Raw genomic sequence first — 12,840 nt, 5'->3', positions numbered from 1 at the left:
TCACTTTTAACATGGGAAAAACATGAAGCACCGGTGGCGCAAGGCCTTCATAAATAAGGCCCTGAGTTTCTTTGTTGTTGGTTTGTGTCTTGCTTTTTGATAATGTTTGCTATCAACTTTTGTAGGATAGAGGATTTGTATTTTGTGAAACATTGAGGCTTCACTAGTGAAATTGAATGCTTGTACATAGGACCTGCGCTGTGTTGGTAAAATGTTATTCCAAAAACGATTTCGGTGGCAAATCAATGGTATTTACATTTGGGCCTTATTTATGATTGGCTTGTGCCGCAGGTGTGTCACTTTTGACATGGGAAAAAAATGAAGCACTGGTGGCGCAAGGCTTTCAAAAATAAGGCCCTGAGTTTCTTTGCTGTTGGTTTGTGGTATTTTTTTGGAAATGCTTGATATTAAAATATGCAAGATAGAGGAATTGTCTTTTGTGAAACAGTGAGTTTTCAAGAGTGAAATTGAATGCTTGTACATAGGATCTGCTCTGTGTTGGTAAAATGTTATTCCAAAAACGATTTTGGTGGAAAATCATTGGTATTTACATTTGGGTCATATTTATGATTGGCTTGTGCCGCAGGTGTGTCACTTTTAACATGGGGAAAAAATGACGCACCGGTGGCGCAATGCCTTCCTAAATAAGGCCCTGAGTTTCTCTGTTGTTGGTTTGTGTCTTGCTTTTTGATGATGTTTGCTATCAATATTTGCAAGGTAGAGTATTTGTATTTTGTGAAACAGTGAGGTTTCACTAGTGAAATTGAATGTTTATACATAGGACCTGCGGTGTGTTGGTAAAATGTTATTCAAAAATTGATTTTGGGGGCAAATCAATGGTATTTACATTTGGGCCTTATTTTTGATTTCCTTGTGCCGCAGGTGCATCACTGTTAACATGGGGAAAAAATGATGCACCGGTGGTGCAAGGCCTTCATAAATAAGGCCCTGAGTTTCTTTGTTGTTGGTTTGTGTCTTGCTTTTTGATAATGTTTGCTATCAACTTTTGCAAGATAGAGGATTTGTATTTTGTGAAACATTGAGGCTTCACTAGTGAAATTGAATGCTTGTACATAGGACCTGCGCTGTGTTGGTAAAATGTTATTCAAAAAACGATTTTGGTGGCAAATCAATGGTATTTACATTTGGGCCTTATTTATGATTGGCTTGTGCCGCAGGTGTGTCACTTTTGACATGGGAAAAAAATGAAGCACTGGTGGCGCAAGGCTTTCAAAAATAAGGCCCTGAGTTTCTTTGCTGTTGGTTTGTGGTATTTTTTTGGAAATGCTTGATATTAAAATATGCAAGATAGAGAAATTGTCTTTTGTGAAACAGTGAGTTTTCAAGAGTGAAATTGAATGCTTGTACATAGGACCTGCGCTGTGTTGGTAAAATGTTATTAAAAAAACGATTTTTGTGGCAAATCAATGGTATTTACATTTGGGCCTTATTTATGATTGCCTTGTGCCGCTGGTGCGTCACTTTTAACATGGGAAAAAAATGAAGCACCGGTGGCGCAAGGCCTTCATAAATAAGGCCCTGAGTTTCTTTGTTGTTGGTTTGTGTCTTGCTTTTTGATAATGTTTGCTATCAACTTTTGCAAGATAGAGGATTTGTATTTTGTGAAACATTGAGGCTTCACTAGTGAAATTGAATGCTTGTACATAGGACCTGCGCTGTGTTGGTAAAATGTTATTCCAAAAACGATTTTGGGCAAATCAATGGTATTTACATTTGGGCCTTATTTATGATTGGCTTGTGCCGCAGGTGTGTCACTTTTGACATGGGAAAAAAATGAAGCACTGGTGGCGCAAGGCTTTCAAAAATAAGGCCCTGAGTTTCTTTGCTGTTGGTTTGTGGTATTTTTTTGGAAATGCTTGATATTAAAATATGCAAGATAGAGGAATTGTCTTTTGTGAAACAGTGAGTTTTCAAGAGTGAAATTGAATGGTTGTACATAGGACCTGCGCAGTGTTGGTAAAATGTTATTCAAAAACCGATTTTGGGGGCAAATCAATGGTATTTACATTTGGGCCTTATTAATGATTGGCTTGTGCCGCAGGTGTGTCACTTTTGACATGGGAAAAAAATGAAGCACTGGTGGCGCAAGGCTTTCAAAAATGAGGCCCTGAGTTTCTTTGCTGTTGGTTTGTGGTATTTTTTTGGAAATGCTTGATATTAAAATATGCAAGATAGAGGAATTGTCTTTTGTGAAACAGTGAGTTTTCAAGAGTGAAATTGAATGCTTGTACATAGGATCTGCTCTGTGTTGGTAAAATGTTATTCCAAAAACGATTTTGGTGGCAAATCATTGGTATTTACATTTGGGTCATATTTATGATTGGCTTGTGCCGCAGGTGTGTCACTTTTAACATGGGGAAAAAATGACGCACCGGTGGCGCAATGCCTTCCTAAATAAGGCCCTGAGTTTCTCTGTTGTTGGTTTGTGTCTTGCTTTTGATGATGTTTGCTATCAATATTTGCAAGATAGAGTATTTGTATTTTGTGAAACAGTGACGTTTCACTAGTGAAATTGAATGTTTATACATAGGACCTGCGGTGTGTTGGTAAAATGTTATTCAAAAATTGATTTTGGGGGCAAATCAATGGTATTTACATTTGGGCCTTATTTTTGATTTCCTTGTGCCGCAGGTGCGTCACTTTTAACATGGGGAAAAAATGACGCACTGGTGGCGCAAGACCTTTATAAATAAGGCCCTGAATTTCTTTGGTGTTGGTTTGTGTGTTGCTTTTTGATCATTGTTGGTATTAACATTTGCAAGATAGAGGATTTGTATTTTTTGAAACAGTGAGGGTTTAGTAGTGAAATTGAATGCTTGTGCATAGAACCTGCGCTGTGTTCGTAAAATGTTATTCAGAAAACGATTTTGGGGGCAAATCAATGGTATTTACATTTGGGCCTTATTTTTGATTGCCTTGTGTTGCAGGTGCGTCACTTAACATGGGAAAAGAATGATTCATCAGTGGCGCAAGGCCTTCATAAATATGGCCCTGAGTTTCTTTGTTGTTGGTTTGTGTCTTGCTTTTTGATAATGTTTGCTATCAACTTTTGCAAGATAGAGGATTTGTATTTTGTGAAACATTGAGGCTTCACTAGTGAAATTGAATGCTTGTACATAGGACCTGCGCTGTGTTGGTAAAATGTTATTCAAAAAACGATTTTGGTGGCAAATCAATGGTATTTACATTTGGGCCTTATTTATGATTGGCTTGTGCCGCAGGTGTGTCACTTTTGACATGGGAAAAAAATGAAGCACTGGTGGCGCAAGGCTTTCAAAAATAAGGCCCTGAGTTTCTTTGCTGTTGGTTTGTGGTATTTTTTTGGAAATGCTTGATATTAAAATATGCAAGATAGAGAAATTGTCTTTTGTGAAACAGTGAGTTTTCAAGAGTGAAATTGAATGCTTGTACATAGGACCTGCGCTGTGTTGGTAAAATGTTATTAAAAAAAAGATTTTGGTGGCAAATCAATGGTATTTACATTTGGGCCTTATTTATGATTGCCTTGTGCCGCTGGTGCGTCACTTTTAACATGGGAAAAAAATGAAGCACCGGTGGCGCAAGGCCTTCATAAATAAGGCCCTGAGTTTCTTTGTTGTTGGTTTGTGTCTTGCTTTTTGATAATGTTTGCTATCAACTTTTGCAAGATAGAGGATTTGTATTTTGTGAAACATTGAGGCTTCACTAGTGAAATTGAATGCTTGTACATAGGACCTGCGCTGTGTTGATAAAATGTTATTCCAAAAACGATTTTGGCTGCAAATCAATGGTATTTACATTTGGGCCTTATTTATGATTGGCTTGTGCCGCAGGTGTGTCACTTTTGACATGGGAAAAAAATGAAGCACTGGTGGCGCAAGGCTTTCAAAAATAAGGCCCTGAGTTTCTTTACTGTTGGTTTGTGGTATTTTTTTGGAAATGCTTGATATTAAAATATGCAAGATAGAGGAATTGTCTTTTGTGAAACAGTGAGTTTTCAAGAGTGAAATTGAATGGTTGTACATAGGACCTGCGCAGTGTTGGTAAAATGTTATTCAAAAAACGATTTTGGGGGCAAATCAATGGTATTTACATTTGGGCCTTATTAATGATTGGCTTGTGCCGCAGGTGTGTCACTTTTGACATGGGAAAAAAATGAAGCACTGGTGGCGCAAGGCTTTCAAAAATAAGGCCCTGAGTTTCTTTGCTGTTGGTTTGTGGTATTTTTTTGGAAATGCTTGATATTAAAATATGCAAGATAGAGGAATTGTCTTTTGTGAAACAGTGAGTTTTCAAGAGTGAAATTGAATGCTTGTACATAGGATCTGCTCTGTGTTGGTAAAATGTTATTCCAAAAACGATTTTGGTGGCAAATCATTGGTATTTACATTTGGGTCATATTTATGATTGGCTTGTGCCGCAGGTGTGTCACTTTTAACATGGGGAAAAAATGACGCACCGGTGGCGCAATGCCTTCCTAAATAAGGCCCTGAGTTTCTCTGTTGTTGGTTTGTGTCTTGCTTTTGATGATGTTTGCTATCAATATTTGCAAGATAGAGTATTTGTATTTTGTGAAACAGTGACGTTTCACTAGTGAAATTGAATGTTTATACATAGGACCTGCGGTGTGTTGGTAAAATGTTATTCAAAAATTGATTTTGGGGGCAAATCAATGGTATTTACATTTGGGCCTTATTTTTGATTTCCTTTTGCCGCAGGTGCGTCACTTTTAACATGGGGAAAAAATGACGCACTGGTGGCGCAAGACCTTTATAAATAAGGCCCTGAATTTCTTTGGTGTTGGTTTGTGTGTTGCTTTTTGATCATTGTTGGTATTAACATTTGCAAGATAGAGGATTTGTATTTTTTGAAACAGTGAGGGTTTAGTAGTGAAATTGAATGCTTGTGCATGGAACCTGCGCTGTGTTCGTAAAATGTTATTCAGAAAACGATTTTGGGGGCAAATCAATGGTATTTACATTTGGGCCTTATTTTTGATTGCCTTGTGTTGCAGGTGCGTCACTTAACATGGGAAAAGAATGATTCATCAGTGGCGCAAGGCCTTCATAAATATGGCCCTGAGTTTCTTTGTTGTTGGTTTGTGTCTTGCTTTTTGATAATGTTTGCTATCAACTTTTGCAAGATAGAGGATTTGTATTTTGTGAAACATTGAGGCTTCACTAGTGAAATTGAATGCTTGTACATAGGACCTGCGCTGTGTTGGTAAAATGTTATTCCAAAAACGATTTTGGTGGCAAATCAATGATATTTACATTTGGGCCTTATTTATGATTGGCTTGTGCCGCAGGTGTGTCACTTTTGACATGGGAAAAAAATGAAGCACTGGTGGCGCAAGGCTTTCAAAAATAAGGCCCTGAGTTTCTTTGCTGTTGGTTTGTGGTATTTTTTTGGAAATGCTTGATATTAAAATATGCAAGATAGAGGAATTGTCTTTTGTGAAACAGTGAGTTTTCAAGAGTGAAATTGAATGCTTGTACATAGGATCTGCTCTGTGTTGGTAAAATGTTATTCCAAAAACGATTTTGGTGGCAAATCATTGGTATTTACATTTGGGTCATATTTATGATTGGCTTGTGCCGCAGGTGTGTCACTTTTAACATGGTGAAAAAATGACGCACCGGTGGCGCAATGCCTTCCCAAATAAGGCCCTGAGTTTCTCTGTTGTTGGTTTGTGTCTTGCTTTTTGATGATTTTTGCTATCAATATTTGCAAGATAGAGTATTTGTATTTTGTGAAACAGTGAGGTTTCACTAGTGAAATTGAATGTTTATACATAGGACCTGCGGTGTGTTGGTAAAATGTTATTCAAAAATTGATTTTGGGGGCAAATCAATGGTATTTACATTTGGGCCTTATTTTTGATTTCCTTGTGCCGCAGGTGCGTCACTTTTAACATGGAAAAAAATGACGCACTGGTGGCGCAAGACCTTTATAAATAAGGCCCTGAATTTCTTTGGTGTTTGTTTGTGTGTTGCTTTTTGATAATTGTTGGTATTAACATTTGCAAGATAGAGGATTTGTATTTTGTGAAACAGTGAGGGTTTAGTAGTGAAATTGAATGCTTGTACATAGAACCTGCGCAGTGTTGGTAAAATGTTATTCAAAAAACGATTTTGGGGGCAAATCAATGGTATTTACATTTGGGCCTTATTAATGATTGGCTTGTGCCGCAGGTGTGTCACTTTTGACATGGGAAAAAAATGAAGCACTGGTGGCGCAAGGCTTTCAAAAATAAGGCCCTGAGTTTCTTTGCTGTTGGTTTGTGGTATTTTTTTGGAAATGCTTGATATTAAAATATGCAAGATAGAGGAATTGTCTTTTGTGAAACAGTGAGTTTTCAAGAGTGAAATTGAATGCTTGTACATAGGATCTGCTCTGTGTTGGTAAAATGTTATTCCAAAAACGATTTTGGTGGCAAATCATTGGTATTTACATTTGGGTCATATTTATGATTGGCTTGTGCCGCAGGTGTGTCACTTTTAACATGGGGAAAAAATGACGCACCGGTGGCGCAATGCCTTCCTAAATAAGGCCCTGAGTTTCTCTGTTGTTGGTTTGTGTCTTGCTTTTGATGATGTTTGCTATCAATATTTGCAAGATAGAGTATTTGTATTTTGTGAAACAGTGACGTTTCACTAGTGAAATTGAATGTTTATACATAGGACCTGCGGTGTGTTGGTAAAATGTTATTCAAAAATTGATTTTGGGGGCAAATCAATGGTATTTACATTTGGGCCTTATTTTTGATTTCCTTGTGCCGCAGGTGCGTCACTTTTAACATGGGGAAAAAATGACGCACTGGTGGCGCAAGACCTTTATAAATAAGGCCCTGAATTTCTTTGGTGTTGGTTTGTGTGTTGCTTTTTGATCATTGTTGGTATTAACATTTGCAAGATAGAGGATTTGTATTTTTTGAAACAGTGAGGGTTTAGTAGTGAAATTGAATGCTTGTGCATAGAACCTGCAATGTGTTCGTAAAATGTTATTCAGAAAACGATTTTGGGGGCAAATCAATGGTATTTACATTTGGGCCTTATTTTTGATTGCCTTGTGTTGCAGGTGCGTCACTTAACATGGGAAAAGAATGATTCATCAGTGGCGCAAGGCCTTCATAAATATGGCCCTGAGTTTCTTTGTTGTTGGTTTGTGTCTTGCTTTTTGATAATGTTTGCTATCAACTTTTGCAAGATAGAGGATTTGTATTTTGTGAAACATTGAGGCTTCACTAGTGAAATTGAATGCTTGTACATAGGACCTGCGCTGTGTTGGTAAAATGTTATTCCAAAAACGATTTTGGTGGCAAATCAATGATATTTACATTTGGGCCTTATTTATGATTGGCTTGTGCCGCAGGTGTGTCACTTTTGACATGGGAAAAAAATGAAGCACCGGTGGCGCAAGGCCTTCATAAATAAGGCCCTGAGTTTCTTTGTTGTTGGTTTGTGTCTTGCTTTTTGATAATGTTTGCTATCAACTTTTGCAAGATAGAGGATTTGTATTTTGTGAAACATTGAGGCTTCACTAGTGAAATTGAATGCTTGTACATAGGACCTGCGCTATGTTGGTAAAATGTTATTCAAAAAACGATTTTGGGGGCAAATCAATGGTATTTACATTTGGGCCTTATTTATGAGTGGCTTTTGCCGCAGGTGTGTCACTTTTGACATGGGAAAAAGATGAAGGACTGGTGGCGCAAGGCTTTCAAAAATAAGGCCCTGAGTTTCTTTGCTGTTGGTTTGTGGTATTTTTTTGGAAATGCTTGATATTAAAATATGCAAGATAGAGGAATTGTCTTTTGTGAAACAGTGAGTTTTCAAGAGTGAAATTGAATGCTTGTACATAGGATCTGCTCTGTGTTGGTAAAATGTTATTCCAAAAACGATTTTGGTGGCAAATCATTGGTATTTACATTTGGGTCATATTTATGATTGGCTTGTGCCGCAGGTGTGTCACTTTTAACATGGGGAAAAAATGACGCACCGGTGGCGCAATGCCTTCCTAAATAAGGCCCTGAGTTTCTCTGTTGTTGGTTTGTGTCTTGCTTTTTGATGATGTTTGCTATCAATATTTGCAAGATAGAGTATTTGTATTTTGTGAAACAGTGAGGTTTCACTAGTGAAATTGAATGTTTATACATAGGACCTGCGGTGTGTTGGTAAAATGTTATTCAAAAATTGATTTTGGGGGCAAATCAATGGTATTTACATTTGGGCCTTATTTTTGATTTCCTTGTACCGCAGGTGCGTCACTTTTAACATGGGAAAAACATGACGCACTGGTGGCGCAAGACCTTTATAAATAAGGCCCTGAATTTCTTTGGTGTTGGTTTGTGTGCTGCTTTTTGATAATTGTTGGTATTAACATTTGCAAGATAGAGGATTTGTATTTTGTGAAACAGTGAGGGTTTAGTAGTGAAATTGAATGCTTGTACATAGAACCTGCGCTGTGTTCGTAAAATGTTATTTAAAAAACGATTTTGGGGGCAAATCAATGGTATTTACATTTGGGCCTTATTTTTGATTGCCTTGTGTTGCAGGTGCGTCACTTTTAACATGGGAAAAGAATGATTCATCAGTGGCGCAAGGCCTTCATAAATATGGCCCTGAGTTTCTTTGCTGTTGGTTTGTGTCTTTCTTTTTGATAATGCTTGCTATCAATATTTGCAAGATAGAGGATTTGTATTTTGTGAAACACTGAGGTTTCACTAGTGAAATTGAATGCTTGTACATAGGACCTGCGCTGTGTTGGTAAAATGTTATTAAAAAAATGATTTTGGTGGCAAATCAATGGTATTTACATTTGGGCCTTATTTATGATTGCCTTGTGCCGCTGGTGCATCACTTTTAACATGGGAAAAAAATGAAGCACCGGTGGCGCAAGGCCTTCATAAATAAGGCCCTGAGTTTCTTTGTTGTTGGTTTGTGTCTTGCTTTTTGATAATGTTTGCTATCAACTTTTGCAAGATAGAGGATTTGTATTTTGTGAAACATTGAGGCTTCACTAGTGAAATTGAATGCTTGTACATAGGACCTGCGCTGTGTTGGTAAAATGTTATTCCAAAAACAATTTTGGTGGCAAATCAATGGTATTTACAATTGGGCCTTATTTATGATTGGCTTGTGCCGCAGGTGTGTCACTTTTGACATGGGAAAAAAACTGAAGCACTGGTGGCGCAAGGCTTTCAAAAATAAGGCCCTGAGTTTCTTTGCTGTTGGTTTGTGGTATTTTTTTGGAAATGCTTGATATTAAAATATGCAAGATAGAGGAATTGTCTTTTGTGAAACAGTGAGTTTTCAAGAGTAAAATTGAATGCTTGTACATAGGACCTGCGCAGTGTTGGTAAAATGTTATTCAAAAAACGATTTTGGGGGCAAATCAATGGTATTTACATTTGGGCCTTATTAATGATTGGCTTGTGCCGCAGGTGTGTCACTTTTGACATGGGAAAAAAATGAAGCACGGGTGGCGCAAGGCTTTCAAAAATAAGGCCCTGAATTTCTTTGGTGTTGGTTTGTGTGTTGCTTTTTGATAATTGTTGGTATTAACATTTGCAAGATAGAGGATTTGTATTTTTTGAAACAGTGAGGGTTTAGTAGTGAAATTGAATGCTTGTGCATTGAACCTGCGCTGTGTTCCTAAAATGTTATTCAGAAAACGATTTTGGGGGCAAATCAATGGTATTTACATTTGGGCCTTATTTTTGATTGCCTTGTGTTGCAGGTGCGTCACTTAATATGGGAAAAGAATGATTCATCAGTGGCGCAAGGCCTTCATAAATATGGCCCTGAGTTTCTTTGTTGTTGGTTTGTGTCTTGCTTTTTGATAATGTTTGCTATCAACTTTTGAAAGATAGAGGATTTGTATTTTGTGAAACATTGAGGCTTCACTAGTGAAATTGAATGCTTGTACATAGGACCTGCGCTGTGTTGGTAAAATGTTATTCCAAAAACGATTTTGGTGGCAAATCAATGGTATTTACATTTGGGCCTTATTTATGATTGGCTTGTGCCGCAGGTGTGTCACTTTTGACATGGGAAAAAAATGAAGCACTGGTGGCGCAAGGCTTTCAAAAATAAGGCCCTGAGTTTCTTTGCTGTTGGTTTGTGGTATTTTTTTGGAAATGCTTGATATTAAAATATGCAAGATAGAGGAATTGTCTTTTGTGAAACAGTGAGTTTTCAAGAGTGAAATTGAATGCTTGTACATAGGATCTGCTCTGTGTTGGTAAAATGTTATTCCAAAAACGATTTTGGTGGCAAATCATTGGTATTTACATTTGGGTCATATTTATGATTGGCTTGTGCCGCAGGTGTGTCACTTTTAACATGGGGAAAAAATGACGCACCGGTGGCGCAATGCCTTCCCAAATAAGGCCCTGAGTTTCTCTGTTGTTGGTTTGTGTCTTGCTTTTTGATGATGTTTGCTATCAATATTTGCAAGATAGAGTATTTGTATTTTGTGAAACAGTGAGGTTTCACTAGTGAAATTGAATGTTTATACATAGGACCTGCGGTGTGTTGGTAAAATGTTATTCAAAAATTGATTTTGGGGGCAAATCAATGGTATTTACATTTGGGCCTTATTTTTGATTTCCTTGTGCCGCAGGTGCGTCACTTTTAACATGGGAAAAAAATGACGCACTGGTGGCGCAAGACCTTTATAAATAAGGCCCTGAATTTCTTTGGTGTTTGTTTGTGTGTTGCTTTTTGATAATTGTTGGTATTAACATTTGCAAGATAGAGGATTTGTATTTTGTGAAACAGTGAGGGTTTAGTAGTGAAATTGAATGCTTGTACATAGAACCTGCGCTGTGTTGGTAAAATGTTATTCAAAAAACGATTTTGGGGGCAAATCAATGGTATTTACATTTGGGCCTTATTTATGATTGCTTTGTGCCGCAGGTGCGTCACTTTTAACATGGGAAAAAAATGAAGCACCGGTGGCGCAAGGCCTTCATAAATAAGGCCCTGAGTTTCTTTGTTGTTGGTTTGTGTCTTGCTTTTTGATAATGTTTGCTATCAACTTTTGCAAGATAGAGGATTTGTATTTTGTGAAACATTGAGGCTTCACTAGTGAAATTGAATGCTTGTACATAGGACCTGCGCTGTGTTGGTAAAATGTTATTCCAAAAACGATTTTGGTGGCAAATCAATGGTATTTACATTTGGGCCTTATTTATGATTGGCTTGTGCCGCAGGTGTGTCACTTTTGACATGGGAAAAAAATGAAGCACTGGTGGCGCAAGGCTTTCAAAAATAAGGCCCTGAGTTTCTTTTCTGTTGGTTTGTGGTATTTTTTTGGAAATGCTTGATATTAAAATATGCAAGATAGAGGAATTGTCTTTTGTGAAACAGTGAGTTTTCAAGAGTGAAATTGAATGCTTGTACATAGGATCTGCTCTGTGTTGGTAAAATGTTATTCCAAAAACGATTTTGGTGGCAAATCATTGGTATTTACATTTGGGTCTTATTTATGATAGGCTTGTGCCGCAGATGTGTCACTTTTAACATGGGGAAAAAATGACGCACCGGTGGCGCAATGCCTTCCTAAATACGGCCCTGAGTTTCTCTGTTGTTGGTTTGTGTCTTGCTTTTTGATGATGTTTGCTATCAATATTTGCAAGATAGAGTATTTGTATTTTGTGAAACAGTGAGGTTTCACTAGTGAAATTGAATGTTTATACATAGGACCTACGGTGTGTTGGTAAAATGTTATTCAAAAATTGATTTTGGGGGCAAATCAATGGTATTTACATTTGGGCCTTATTTTTGATTTCCTTGTGCCGCAGGTGTGTCACTTTTAACATGGAAAAAAATGACGCACTGGTGGCGCAAGACCTTTATAAATAAGGCCCTGAATTTCTTTGGTGTTTGTTTGTGTGTTGCTTTTTGATAATTGTTGGTATTAACATTTGCAAGATAGAGGATTTGTATTTTGTGAAACAGTGAGGGTTTAGTAGTGAAATTGAATGCTTGTACATAGAACCTGCGCTGTGTTGGTAAAATGTTATTCAAAAAACGATTTTGGGGGCAAATCAATGGTATTTACATTTGGGCCTTATTTATGATTGCTTTGTGCCGCAGCACTGAGTCCTCTGGTGCTCAGATACTCCAACTTTACACTATTGGGAGATGTGAATATACAGTTGGAGTCTACCACTGATACCGCAGCTGTCTCTTTTAAAGAATTAATGGAAGTCCTCGGACTAGAGATTGGGACAGTTCAAGCTACCCATGACGCAGGTCATGCCCTTGACTGCATAGCACCCAATCTGCAATCGCTTAAGACAAACTTCCCAATACCTCAAACATGGACAGACCATGCTCTAGTACCATTCATGTTCCCCATTCAGAGCCCTAAGGAATGTAACAATAAGGTTAAGTACGACCAGGCTGACCTACAAGAATGGAGGGCCTTAATGGCAAATCCAAATCTGATTGAGATGGCTAGAGATTGTAAGCCTACCAGGTCAGGCTCAGGGTTTTCAGACCCCAGCACTTTCAGAGAATGGATGGTTGAATTAAAAAATATGACCGGGCGGCCAAACAGGACTCGAAAACAGAATACTAAGAAAAAATCAGCTCCATGGTACAATCAAGAATTAAAAATAGCACAGGGGGAGCTCCGTAGAGCAGAACGCAGATGGAGAAAAAACTATAGCACGGAAGAGCGGGGTAAAAATAAAAGGGCTATAAGCACCTACCATGCTCGAATTAAATCAACAAAAAGGAAATTCTACGAATCTGCCATAGTTGCTGCAAAAAACAAACAAAAATGTATTTTTAACATTGTAAATGATTTTAATAAACCCACATTTTT

Source organism: Lissotriton vulgaris, chromosome 4_1 (genome assembly GCF_964263255.1).
Source record: "Lissotriton vulgaris chromosome 4_1, aLisVul1.2, whole genome shotgun sequence".
NCBI lineage: Eukaryota > Metazoa > Chordata > Amphibia > Caudata > Salamandridae > Lissotriton > Lissotriton vulgaris.
This window is presented reverse-complemented; position numbering follows the sequence as displayed.